Source organism: Mercenaria mercenaria, chromosome 3 (assembly GCF_021730395.1).
Source record: "Mercenaria mercenaria strain notata chromosome 3, MADL_Memer_1, whole genome shotgun sequence".
Lineage (NCBI taxonomy): Eukaryota > Metazoa > Mollusca > Bivalvia > Venerida > Veneridae > Mercenaria > Mercenaria mercenaria.
In genome coordinates this window covers 32,695,298-32,710,278 of record NC_069363.1, presented here as the reverse complement: position 1 = coordinate 32,710,278, position 14,981 = coordinate 32,695,298, and the positions used below count along the sequence as shown (strand labels likewise).

General features: G+C 32.4%; 1 long non-coding RNA gene across 1 annotated transcript; it reads left to right on the top strand.

The window, feature by feature from the left end:
* The first annotated feature begins 2,794 nt into the window (after positions 1–2,794).
* On the top strand, positions 2,795–9,039 carry LOC128555542 (uncharacterized). The gene is made up of 4 exons (XR_008370149.1): positions 2,795–3,104; positions 4,945–5,080; positions 5,685–5,853; positions 6,328–9,039. It is a non-coding gene; the product is annotated as an uncharacterized LOC128555542 (long non-coding RNA).
* The last annotated feature ends 5,942 nt before the right edge of the window (positions 9,040–14,981 follow it).

Here is a 14,981-nt window from a genome sequence, read left to right as displayed (position 1 = left end):
TTGCGCAAGTGAACATTTGGTATTTTTTCTTGAAAGTGTCTTTTTGCAGCAAAGAAGTCGCAGTCCCATCCATAATTTGTTTGCTACATTAGATACAAACCCCTACGCACTGCCATCTGACCACATATAGCCTCCCCAGTTCGCTTATACTACTTCCGATTACTCTCTCGTGCCGTCAGAAAAACAATTGAATATTTTGCATAGCACGGTACCTTTGCGTCTGCTTATTTTTAGAGTTGTTGGATAGTATTAACCATTATGTTTTTACCTTTTTCTCAAAAAATGCATTTAAATCTTGGGAGCCGATCAAATCGATCCTATTCAATATAACCCTACAAAGGTTATTATTCCTGACATTGAGTTTACTTTTACCAAATACGTAAAAAATGGTTATTGTAGTGTTTTAGTAAAGAGCAACGAAAGCAAGAAACGTTGGAATTCCACAAAAAATGGTTTTCAGCTTTTCATCACGCCATTATGTTTCGTATAAAATATGATATTAACTGTCATTACTGTGTTTTCTATTTTAGTAATGATGACATTGACCTTGAGTCTAGTGACCTCATAAGCAATCCTAAACATTCATGCAAGGTAACTACACGCCGAATTTCATTGCAATCGAATGTTTCTAACTCAAGTTACTGAGTGCAAACTTTTTTTTCTATTGTGAGTAACAGTGACCTTGACCATGACCCTTTGGCAACTAAATGACTTTTGTTTAAGTTCGAAATGAAGGGGGAAAAAAGAAAAAAAACATAGACAAAGATTTGAACCGAAACCTATCCTTTCAACATTACAAAAGATAATAGGTAAGGGTAAATTTCTCGGGAGCATAGAGCACCACAAACACATCCTCAGAGCCACGCATTTGCAAAGTAGCCCACAACAAAAAGAAGCTGTAACGGAAAAATATTATAGACGGGTTGCTTAAAAAAAGACACAATAGACCAACACTTTAGCCCACTGCACCAAGGTGGAACTTTCTAAGTATGCAGATTACTAAAGTTATCTCATTCCCAAATAAAATTTATTATTTTCAGTAACAGTGACCTTGGTCTTGACCCGAATTACCCCTTAATACATTGTCAACCTTCATTTTTGATTAAAGCTACCCAAATTAAAGATATTAAGGGGAAACCATTTTTCTATTTTTAGAACCAGTGACCCAAAAAAACATCCAAAGCCAGTTCTTCATACATAAAGTTTGGTGACAGAAAGTAACTAAGTAATAAACCGGATGCAATGTTCTAATTATATATGAACATTTCGAACCCTAAAGGGGTTTGTATTTTAAATGACTGACCCAAGACGGGATTGTTTAGTACTACGTTTATTCACTACGGAAGATACAAGTTAACTGATTTACAGTATAATACAGGCATGTATACATTCTTAGGACAGGCACGCTATACGCTAAGACGGTGCAGGAGGGAGGAGTTATATTTCATGAATGAGTGACCATTACAATCTTCCTATCTTCAGATCAAGTATATAACGTGAAGATTATAACACGAACAAAAGTAGAACACCTAACTTCAAAGAAAATACGTATCAACAGTGTCGATTAAAATGTCTTCGAATAATTTCTTATTTACTCATTAATCTTGTTTTGCATAATAACGTATTCCTTCTCAGATTAAAATCGTTTTCCCAGAACGAAATAAATGTCAATGTCAAATCATTAAACTTCACTTATTCAGATTTACGATTGATTAAGAAGTTCTTGAGAATGTCATTATCACCGAATTCAAGAAATAATGTCTGTAAAATTAACAGATTATCTTCTTATGTCCACCATGATACCAGAATCGTTTGTGAAAACACCATAAACATATGTTTTAATTGCTTATAAAGTTAATGTCCTTTTTGTCTGAAGCCCATTAATTAGACAACCCATTAATCTGTTCGCTGATATTTTATTATCCACAGCTGTGCAAATTAGAGAGCTAGTCTCTGGAAACAGATATTTAGATTATTAATGAAAAACAACTTTACATCAAATGGCTACCAGCAATTGTTATGTACATTTGTTTCACAATAAAATAACTTTTTTTTTGTACTTTGCAGGTATTATGATGACCTGGCTATTTACAACACGTCACAACAGAATTACAATGTTTTGTACTTTGCAAGTTTTATTATGACCTGACTATTTAGAACACTTCCAACACAATAAATAAGTATAAAATAATATGGAATTTTTCTTTTACAACTGAGACACATGAGTTCGTCTATAAACCTTCTAGGAGGCCTTTGTTTCAGTTCTGATTTTCGCGGTGAAGCAACGTTGGTGTACACTGGTATTTGTCATCGGTTTGAAATGGGATATGTCACGGGTAATTGTCCGATCATTGTGCTGTACTGTGACTATTAACTCGAGATTACCTTACCGACTGAAGAGCTGAGCGGTGTGTTAAGTTTATTCCTTATATATTGTTTCACAAGTACTTTGTCTCCAGGTTTTATAGACGGATTTACAGCACCATTGGTTGCCATGATGTTTTACCGGATGTTTTGGGAAGGGCTGACTTCTAATGTTGTAATAACTTGTAGCCCAACCCATTTGCTTTTGTTACTTATTATGTACATGTGCTGTGTATTACTAGTATGTGTTCAGAAGCAATTAAATACGATTAAATCAAATTTTAATGCGCACACGCTCTTTACATGTGGCAGAAAGACTGATTAACAATAAGTAAAATACATAAAGTCATCATTATATGTGACGTCGTCTTTGAAAACCGGTCCAGATGCGGCATGACGTAATATCGAGAAACAACGTCTAAAGTTGCGCCAAGTTTACGCGCGCAGCTTTCTTACACATGTTTTAATTAGCAAAAGTTTGACCGTTAAAGTACGACTGCTTGTTACATGACTGATAACAGCCTACTAGAGAAAGAATATTTAGACATAAGACCTGTAAAAAAATAGTGGTATTAAGCCTGAGACAAAATATTTCATTCAAAATCAGTTGTTTCCCCTTCGCTACTGTATGTTTCCGGTTTCGGATTTTATCAGGGAAGCATGTGAAGTTTACTTTTGTTTAACTACCTTTTGTTCAACGATGAAGGGATCTGAGACTTGTTATACTGTTTACTGATTTGGTAAGTACCGTTTATAAACAGTTGTTAATGTAGATTCTCTAATATATTTGAAACTTTCACTGAAATAAGTCTGTCTTTTACCCGGAAGTGAATCCAAAACATACCGAGGGAAATTGGGTAAGGCTATTTTCCATAGGGCAAACGAACTACTGTGGCCATAGTCGACCTAACCCTAACCTCTAGTCAGTATATTAGAGTCATAATTTTAGTGGTGCAAAGCCTGGACTATGGCCGACAAAACTATAGAAAGTAGTGTTTCCCAGGGAAATTTATGAAATTTTTCTTGCATACCAGACGGGGATTTCCGGTATTTTTACCGGTGCTGGAAAACTCCATCTTACACCCCGGGGTGTAAGATGACTCTCGTGCTGTAAATGACGTATTACGAACTACATATATGTAGAAGATTTATGTAGTAATTTATATTTTATTTAAAAAACGGAATAAAAATTCAATACCTTGACTGTTCCTATTAGTTCCTGATAGTATATTTCTCGATTCAAATCACGTTATTTTATCAAAAATACATAACGTTACGCTGCAGCTGATAAAACAAAACCGGAACTAAACATTGTTATTTGTTTTGAAACGTCATGACGTCTTTCCTGTTTACGGACGTTGGTTTCCCGCGCTTTGTTTAAATACACTGCTATAAGAAATAGTTCTAAAAGGAAAGCCGTTCGATTGATTTTATTTTTATTATTATTTCTTGAAATCGGTATGCAAGAAAAAGAATCAATCACTGGTCGCGGGTAAAGATGGGAATATCCGGCACTCGGGTAACTGTTTAGGCGGTAACTCGGCTGGAAGCCTCGTTACCGCCTAAGCAGTTACCCTCGTGCCGGATATTCCCATCTTTACCCGCGACCAGTGAAAGATTCTTATAATCTTGTGGCCACTAAACACAGATGATTTCATTATGCCTGTGTATTTAATATAAAATGGCCAGTTGGGTTATCACAAAGATTATTGAAGGCAGGCAGCTTCTTACTCAAGGTGACAGGATTCATCAAATTATTTTATTGTCCATAGAAATACAAAATACATGTAGCTATGAAAATTAATAAATTTGATGCAGACTTATAGATGCCTGCCTGTGTCACATCATTTCCCGAAAAGTCCTCTCTTACAGTAGTAGCCAAGGTATTTTAAAAGGAAATATGTAGATGTCCAGTAACCGGACGCCTACCCTGCATTCTAGCTGTCCGGCAACAAGACGACTAGCCTCGCCGCGAATATTTTTCTAGCTGTTCGGCGATCATTTTATATATGAATACTGTAATGAATAAATTTATTTTATCATATTTTTTTGGCATACTAAGGTTTGAATATTCACCTGTAAGACTTATTCAGACAATATTTTAAAATTGATTACCGGACGCCTAGAAAACCCCTATAGGATAGGGTAGGATAGGGTAGGCTAGGCGTCCTGTTACGGGTTGGCTAAAACACTGGCTTGGTTACTGGTTACCGGATGTCTAGACACTTCCATTTATAAAATGGTAACTGTTTTTGCTGTGGGTCTCATAAGTCATGTTATTTCTGTCTGCTGACTACTCTCTTTCCATTATTGTTGATTCAGAATGTTTTTTAACAGGATGATTGTATATGGATAGTGGGAATTTATGCTATATAATGAAAATCTTATTTTTTTTTAATTTTTGAGCCTTGCTGTGTGTAAAACAATTTATGATACTTTAAAAAATATATTCATAGTATAATAACTTTTAAAATATTTTGTGGTAAGTTAATGAAACCTTTCACAGTCACATTTTTAATTAAGTATTCAGTTTTTGATTTTTAGTGATGTTTACAGTACATGTAATGTATCTTCTTTCAGATAATATTCCTTGTTCCTTTGATGGTTCATTCCACTACAGCTGGTTCATATACCCTACAACAGCCAGGAAATTGGTCTGTTTACTTTAAGATCTGAAGAAAATGTAACATATTTTGGATGTGCTTTGAGGAATCAGGTAAGTAACATGCAGCTAATGGCTCCTATTATAATTTAATTGCTATATATTATTTAATTATACCTCTGTCTAGGTTTTGTTGGAGCCTATACAAAATAAGTCTACTTCTACACTTATGAATTGTACAATGTATGTACATGTACTATGACTATTGAATGGCTTAAACTGACAAAACTGACATTATTGAAATTTAATTTCAACAATCCGGTTTTGAGGAGGATCAGTTTGTTTAAAGTCTTCATTACATTGGCTATTAGCCTGAGAAAAGTCTGTGGCACTCAATAAGTACATGGATAATTTGAATGCTTAACACTACATGTACATGTGTATAAGTGGATATCTCATTAAGTTGTAGAAGAGTTCTAAATAATAGGAATTTTAATTAATTATTTGAAGTAAATCAATTAATTGTAATTTAGTTTAATTGTAATGTGATTATTTTCAAATTTAATTAACCCATTCTTGACTTAGAAATTGTGATATTATTGAATTTTTTTACCAGTTTTATTGCACCAAGAATATGGATTAGAATGAAGACTATAAAGGTTCCTGAGATACATGAAGATAACAGATATTTTTACCAGACTTTTAAATCTTTTTTCAGGAAGGCAAGTGTTTCCTCTTGTTTATGAAAGCAACTCAATTGGTTAAGGGGCAGACAACTTGTGAGCATGGTACATCACTACCTGTACTGGTATTCCATTTTGACAATGCTGCTAGCTAGAATAGAAATAACATCTTGCTGTGGTATGGTCTGTGGAGAGCTTTACTAGGTAACAACCATTTTTGGTAGCTGTTAAAACAGTGTTTACTTTTAACCCTTAGGCCACATGAGGCAGCCTTTGCAACCAGTGCAGATCAAGATCAGCCTGCACATCTGTGCAGTCTGATCATGATCTGCAGTGTTTGATATTTAGTCAGCATATTTTCTATGAGAACCCTCTATAAGTTATAAATGGTACTGTCTCTTTTTAAGATGGAGAAGTCCATTTTGCAAATTTAGCAGGTTAAGGGTTAACACAATAAATGCAAATAATGTGTTTTAGAACATCCTATATGCAGTAATCAAGATCTACAAACAAAGTACATTTTATATACTGAAAGCACGCTGTTGTCAGTCTGTCAGTATTTTAGAGCATTGGTTGTAAGAATCATCTATTATCAAATAGTGATAACTCTGCTTTTATTAAATAAAGTGACTCCCAGGTAAATTATTTAAAATAAAATGTTTCACTTATTTGTTACAGGAAATCACAGATCGATTGAATATTCAACAATGTTCACAGACCATGCAAAGTTTGAATCTGACTTGCACTTTTGAATTTAGAAGAATCTGTGGAGGAGGGTGAATGCTGAGACCTTTAATAATACATGATATTGCTGACACAGTGTGTCAGTCATCAAAGAAAGGTCATAGCATTGCACAGTTGGTCAACAATGATTTAAATCCTGTCATATTCTACCAGTGGAGAAATATCTTATCACAATATAATATCTTATCACAATATTTTAAACTTTTGAAGAAGATAACCAAGTATTACCACTTTATCATGTCTGCAGAAACACCTGGATTGTTAGTGTTAAAAGTGACAATCAAGTTGAGACAGTTAACTTACTTAAATCTACTCCCTCTTGCCAGACGAGTATTATTGACATGGAATGACACAAGCCTGACAATGGTACCTGTATGAACTCATAAGAGAATAGTATTTGTCTGAAAAGTCAAAGGATTCTGTTTGTCCCAGACCACTTGAACTGAAAACTGAAATTGTGATTGACAAGGATTTTTCTGAGAACTGAAAAAAGAAAGAGAATGTAAAAGATAGAAATTGTTGTTGAATTCAAACGTTTTAATACACAACACTTTAGCCTGTTTTGCTGTTCATATAGATGTGTTTAGCTGTTAAGGTTAAACATCAAGTAAAGGTTGTAGTTTCAGTTACAATGTACCTACATTAAAGTATTGGCTGGAAATAAATATTTACTTTTCCCCAGAGCTTGTTGCAGTGTTACCTTCATCAAAAGTTATGCTATTGTGTTAATTATTAAAGTATTTTTAGAAAAAGGAATTTAGTATGTATGTTGCCATGGTAACATAATTCAAATTATATTTCACTGAAATTAAGGATTTGTATTTCAATAAGGGATCTACAGTATATAATGTAATGGTAAAAGTATGTTCACTTTCTTCAGTATTGTCAGTTATAACTAGCCAGTGAAAAAAACAGATTATGAGGAAAGGGATGACTGAAATGTTTATTCTTACGATAACTACTTTTGTTACTTTTTTTGTTTTGTTATTTTAATTTTTTTTATGTGAAATTTTCTGATTTCTTTCCTGAATACTTATACTTTCAAATATTTAACTTATTAGAAATACTTTTTTAAAATAAGCTCTTGTTTTTAAGAATTATTGTAGGAAAAGGGAATTTAAAACATATGTCGCCATGGTAACACAATTGTCTTAGAAAATATTGAAATTTTTTAATTAGATATACTTTCTAGTATTCTACTTTAAAATAAGCATAAACAGTAAAAAAATCAATAGTAATATATGTTTCATTTATTTCAAAATAGTCATTTATTACCGGCAGGTAAAAGGCAAGTTATGAAGAAACAATGACAGAAATTTCTTATTCTTATAGTTATTTTTCATGTTACAAACGCTGTCATAAAACAAAACATTTTAATTTTTTTAACATGGAATTTTGAGATAATATTTTTGAATACATACCACTTTATAATATTCAAGTTATCTGAAACACTTTTCCAAATTTAGCTCTTTTTTAAAGTATTATTATAGAAAATAGAATCGAATGCATATGTTGCCATGGTAACATAATTTAATAATGTTTTTATAGAAAATGTAAAGGACTTTAGCCAGCTAGATGTTTGCACTTTAAGTGAACATCTAAATATTCTTTTTAAAAGAAGATTCATTTATTTAAAAATAGCCAGTGATTACCAATAAGTGAAAACACAAACTGAAGAAACAACGACTGAAATAGTTTATTCTTGTGGTTATTACCCGTGTTACGAAATCTGTCATAAAACCAAACATTTTATATCTTTTCACATAAAATTTTCAACTTTTACTTTCGAATACATATACTTCGAAATTTCAACTTATAAGAAACATTATTTCAAATTAAGCTTTTGTTTTTAAGTTCTATTGTAGAAAAAGGAATTTAATGCATATGTTGCCATGGTAACACAATTTGAATAATGTTTTCATAGAAAATATGGAAGATTTTAATTAGCTGTATTTTTCTGTTTTAAGTAAGCATCACAATAATTTCTTTTTTATAGTAATAGAAGGTTCTTTTTTTCCAAAATAGTCATTTATTACCAGCATCTAAAAGACAAGTTATGAAGAAACAATGACAAATCTAACTTATTCTTATGGTTATTACCCATGTTACAAAAACTTGTCATCAAACCAAACATTCTTAATATTTTCATGTGAAAATTTCAGAATATTTTTATAAATACATAGGCCTTCTAATATTTTACTTTTTAAAGTCCTTACTTTAAGTGAACAAGTTTTTTTAAAGTTTTATCATAGAAAAGGGAATTTAATATATTTGTTGCCATGGTAACACAATTTGAGAAATATTTTTATAGAAATTGTTGTAGATTTTAGTTGATTATCATTTTGTGTAATAAGAAGGGATCTTATATATATCATGCAATTGTAACAGAAGATAAATTTATTTCAGAATTGTTAGCCATTACCAGTAGGTGAGAAATAAAGTAGAAAGAAAGAATAACTGAAATGTTCTGTTTTTATTTTTAATATATATGTTACAAAATCTGTCATAAAACTGACAATTTTGAAGATTTTCATCTGAAATTTTCAGGATTTATTTCTGAATGGGTATACTTTTTAAATATGCAAAAACCTGAAAATGTCAAATTTCCTCATCTGGACCCATTTTCTCAGTCATGGTCACATATTATGAATTGTTTTGCCACAATAAAGAAGATTTTGATGACACAATTTATTGTCCGTAATGCCTTGATTAAAGACAGATATGTTATTAATCATATCTTACCTGAGAAGCCGGCTTTACTCTTATTTTCGTCAGAAAAGAACAAGCATTCTAAAGTCTAGATACAATCACAAAACAAATATAAATCTTGTCCCTTACATTTGAAAATGTCATATTTTCTTTCATTTTATTTGTCAAGGGATTTTTTTTTATTCAAAATTCAAATAGCGGATGTATATATTTTCTCTGAGTTGATTCTCTTTGTCACCGAAGTTGCTATTTTAAAGGCCTAGATCCACTACATAATAAGTGTACCCCTCCCCATACCCCCACCCCCAAATCCAGTAAACAACTCCCATCTTATCTGCTGCTTATCAACGATTATGTAACAGTAGCTGATTAGAGGGCAATTAGCACAGCAGGGGTCCCAACTAGGCCATGAAGATGTGTGCAGTGGAGTTGAAAGAAATGAATTTCCTCCCATGAATGTTGAATAATAATAATAATAATAATAACAATAATAACAATTATAATTATTATTATTATTATTATACAGATAATAAAAATAATAATTATTATTATTCTAATGTTATATAGATAATAATAATAATAATTATTATTATAATCATTATATAATATTACAAATAAAATAATAAAACATATAGTAAATATATTAGAAATAATAATGATAATAAAACATGAATATAGTGAAATGTCAACGAATTATTTGTGTTGACAAACAATATTTTCCAATATCATAATTGTTATGAAAAAGGTCATTGATGAAGGTGATCCTTCCATTATATTTATACAGAATACTTACGAAAAGAATAGACAAATGATTTTCTCATATACATTCATGCACCATTACTGGAATAAAATATTACTGGCTAAAATCAAATTATTGTGTTCCATATTTACTGAATTTTCAATTTCAATAATAAGTTTCCTAAAGTGTATTTTTTCATGCTTTACTTTATAACACTTAAATGCACATTCGGTTTTCAATCTTAGACAAATATTATTTACAATATTCTGCAAGCATTAAAACAAAACTTTTAGATGAGAGAAAGTCACATTTTTCTAAAATATCTCACATCTCCAAACAAAACTTGAAAAAATAAAAACTTTGCTTTTTTTTCCTAAAATGATTTTCTTATTATGTTGTTATTATTATGTTTGATCAACAAACATTTTTCTTCACAAAAATGCCACAAAATAGGTATAACTTTAAAAGTGATCACATATTTATTAAATAAAATAATCTCACTAATTGATACACTTGTAAGGTAGACTGACTCTTCAATAAACAATGACCCTTGTTTATTGGAACCATACTGTGATAGTCATTAGCCTCCAACTGTGCTGATGAAGACAGAAATCCCTTGGCCCACTGCCAAGATCTAGGCCTTTAAGTAATATACGGGAAATCATTACGTAACAATTATGTCATGTCATGATAAAACATAAGTCACATTGGTGATCAAGACCATAACATTGGATTTAGAGGATGTCACCTAATTAGACCGGATCATATAAGATACCTTTGATGTGACTTACTTTAATCCCCTTATGTCATCAACGCCACAGTCAGTACACACTCGGATTAATATATCACGTGGCGGAGCTATTTTGACAATCAAGAATAAACATATCACACGATATCTAAAATTTTACATAAATCTATTAGAATATCCTTTGGAACTTTGATGGGCATTTCCTTTCTAAACGATGTTCATATAGATGTAAAATTCTAAATTCGTACGATCTTGATCAAATCAAGGACTTAAATTACAATTGGAATTTATTCACTTAAGTACAATACCAAATATATCTCTTATGTTTGTATTCTGGATCATTTTCATATTTTGATAATACTCATTTCTGCCATTTATTTGCATGCAATTTATCTTCTGATTTGTACATATGATAAGCTGTAATGCTTAAATCTAAATAAATTATTTGTTTTGTTCTCAATTCGTAATCAATATTAGTAAAAAAGAAATAACGATTTAAAGATGATAATTATTATCTATTTGAATGCGGAATGAATTTATCCACATATGGGTTTAACTGGATACAAAATCAAAGGATGGATTGTGTTCGTCTTTGTTAAAGTTAGCATTGGGGGCTGTAGGGGACTTAATAGGTGTGCGTGTGAGGATGGGGGACGGGTACATCAGTTGGAATAAATCTGTAACCCCGCCAAAATCTTCAGTTTTTGAATTTTTATAATCCACTTCATTTTTAAAATACCTCAACTTCTCTTAACTAAACTTTTAATTTTTAAGTTCGACTTTAATGATATTACCATGTAAGCTAATTGCGACAGGTTGCAAGTTCATGTTAAGAAATATCCATGCAAATAGAATCTGCTTAAATTGATGGAAAATATCAATTTCTCATTTGTCTTGAACCTAAATTTGTCGAGACGAAAGATCAATATTGCTGAATAATAGTTTATTGCCTGTTCATTATGAATCCCTTATCATCAGTTATAATATCAAGCGGTTAGTTGAAGTATCTCATTTTGAGTAAGGCAGTTGTGGATGTACAAAGATTTACATATATTTTCCTTTGTTCTGCAGTGGTAATTTATTATAATACAGACTCATGTTGATCGAAGAGATTGAAATGTGATATAACTTTAACGTAGTTTATATTGTGCGGTCATGTCTTTTTGCCATACGTAGAGTGCATGCACATGCGCGAAATTTAAAGACCTTAACCATGAACATTCCGTTGCTGAGGACATCCCTCTATAGTTAAATACTTCATTTTCCGTCGAATGTCGGCATAACATTTATTTTTCATCTTTGCTTTAGTGTCTCTTTCTCTTACGTACTTGTCCTTTCTGTAAATAGAAAACTGAGGAAGTCTTATTTTCTTTCATTTTTTCTGTTAAACATGAGTTCATACGTAGAAAGCCCTGTGCTTGGAAGCGGGATACTCCTATAGTTCGCGAGGAATCTACTGATTTCAGTTTTTAAATTCTTTCCAGGTGCTGATGCGGTTTTAATCGTAATCGTTAACTAAAGGCTTTATAAATGCTTCCGCTGTACCGTTTGCCACCGGATGGAGTGGTGTTATTTTTCTATGTTTAAAACCAAAACGATCTGCAATGTCCGAGAAGGATCGACTGTTGAATGGCGAACCATTGTAAGTTTTCACGACACTTAAGACAGGGATAGATAACAAACTGAATAATTTCTCTGGCTGATTTTTTAAGATTGTAGAGTAGTTTTCAATAAATCTTGAAACGTAATTTATCATTCCAAAGAAAGAGCGAACCTCGCCGTGATTTTTTGGGGTTTTTTTTTCGACGTTCTTGATATCAGTAATACCCTCAGGATCTGGTGATATTCCCGATTCAGAAAACACATATCCGAAGAATTTTATTTTGCTTTTTCCGAACTCACATTTTGCTTTGTTGAGTGTCAGATTTCTGTCTTGCGACCGTTGCTGAAGTGTTTCTAAGTTTGTGCCATTTCTTATGAATGATTGTGTCATCTGCAATGTTCAGTACACTATTTAATCCATTTATCACACATCTGGAAAATTTCTTGGGCCACACTTACCACGAAATTTAACCATTTGTACCTCCAGTGTCCAACATGAGTTGCGAACACAGTCGTATTTCTAGATTCCTCGGAAAGTTCGAGCTGACGGGAAACCTTTGAAAACAATGTAGGACCATTTAGTTCCGTGATGATCCACTGTGAGCATGACATGTCTTTCACGTTTCAATGTTGAATTAGCTTTATGTAAACATACAATTAACAGGTTAATGCGTATTACCAGTACCTGGCATCAGGTTTACAATACATGTATACTACCAGTAAAAGCTAGAAGTATTTTAACCGTCAGCTGTTAAAGCCGGCCGAAAGGGTGAAAAATAAGCGTATTTGTATATGAACAAATTTGATACGGATCAAATATAGACATTTTTAGAAAGCAAACATAATTTAGGTCTTTGATTAACGGCAGTATAGATATACCTGTAACAGAAAATGATTAGTACATCGAGATGTGGAGCAGTTCTAAAGAACCATAGAAATTAAGACAAAGATAGAATTGAAGGAACGTACGCCTCCAAAAGGAGAACATCAATGTATGCATAGGCGTGTAAACATAAAGGATATGCAGCAAAAATAGTAAAATAACGCAGAAAATGACGATAAATCAAATACACAAAGAAATACATGGTCCCCACTTGGATGCTTTTACCGTTTAAATGTTCACAAAACCACACCTTAACACCCATCGTGTTCCATAACTGCAGGATCTTGTCGATTTCAGTCATAAATGTTGGATGAATTCCTTACACACGTTATTTTAACATGATACAGAAAATGTGAACCACATCAATGCTCGTGCAAATGTATATCTCGTACGAACAAAATGTACATGTTCTCAACGAGTCCGAATGGGAAGAGCAACATAAAAACACATTGAAGAGTCCACCAAAACAATACAGAGACAAATATCTGTTCAACTCAGTCCCAGCGTGAGAACCATGGAGTATTCTCCGACTGCCCGTAATTTCTGTTGTAAAATAATTTATTTGGAAATTGCGATGACTGAGAATCTTGCCAATCTATAAATAGCATCCCCATAAAAGATTGGATGTTATATACCTTGACACAGAAGTTTCCTCGTAACGTTCGATCTGGAGCTTGAGAAAGGCTCAAAATAAAAGAAAATAGCTGAGAAAAACTGCATTCCAGAACCTGCCGTAGATTCTGTTTAACAAAACACAAAATCGTCTCAGATTCACATACGTTTAGTAAAACTACTACTGAAAAAGTTTGACTGAAATAATATACAGGGCAGGTAGCATTCATTCTAGCAAAGGTAGTTATAAAATACAACAACAAGTCTTCCATTTATTAAATTATGTGGTGATATTGGTATATAAAATAGAAAGTAATAAAATATGACTGTAGAATTGCTAATTTTATTTGCAATACTTAAATTCTCGACATCAAGCGTTCTGATCACGTGTTTAGACACTGTAGATGATAAGCATCAGTTCATCACCTTAATTAGTGTGCATCTATTATTTTTACAGTTATAAACAAAATCTGACATGAATTAATTTACATTTGTTACTTAACGTATTATGAAAATATGTTAATGATCCATATTGATACACATTTATTAGATGTTGACGCTTATGGATCAGACCAGTGAGTCTGTCATTTGAATTTTATATCGTCTTGAACCCAGTTAAACGTAAAAGGTGTCCAAAGAAAAGACTTGATTAGTGCAAAAATCACCAAGTAAAAGTGTTACACGCTGGACGAAGACAAAACTGATGCAGAAGTTTACAAAGTGCATATGCAAACTCAGTTGAAATGTTTTCCTTCTTCGTTCTATATATTACTTCTAACCGTACATTAGAGTGCGACAAAGTTTGAGATTAGAATAAATTTTCTATTCTTAGACGTACTTGCACGCAAACGAGTGCATTGCGTTGCAACAGCTGTTAAATAAGTATTATATATGTAGAAGTTACCAAAATATAAATGAATATTTAACTGGGCAGGCCTAGCTAAATGCCATCTTTACTTGCAGATAAAGCCCTCTATCTCTTATCTCGTAGAGAAGATGTTTTTCCAACATAAAATTACACAAAAAGGAACCAACTTTTATATAGAAAGAGTCTCTTTGGGTTTATATATTGCAACGGGTAGTTCTCAGCCGGCTAATGCACTTGCAATTGCCTGCACAGAAGGCAAGGTGAATAAAGCCTTCATAGTATATGAAAGCTTCGATTTTTTCCGAAAAGTTATATGTTATACAGACACTCCGAGACGGGCAGGAAATTAGATTTAAACAGGAATCAGTATCGACATACGGACTCTTTAAACCTTATATGATTAATCACTGTATAAACCGCAGATATA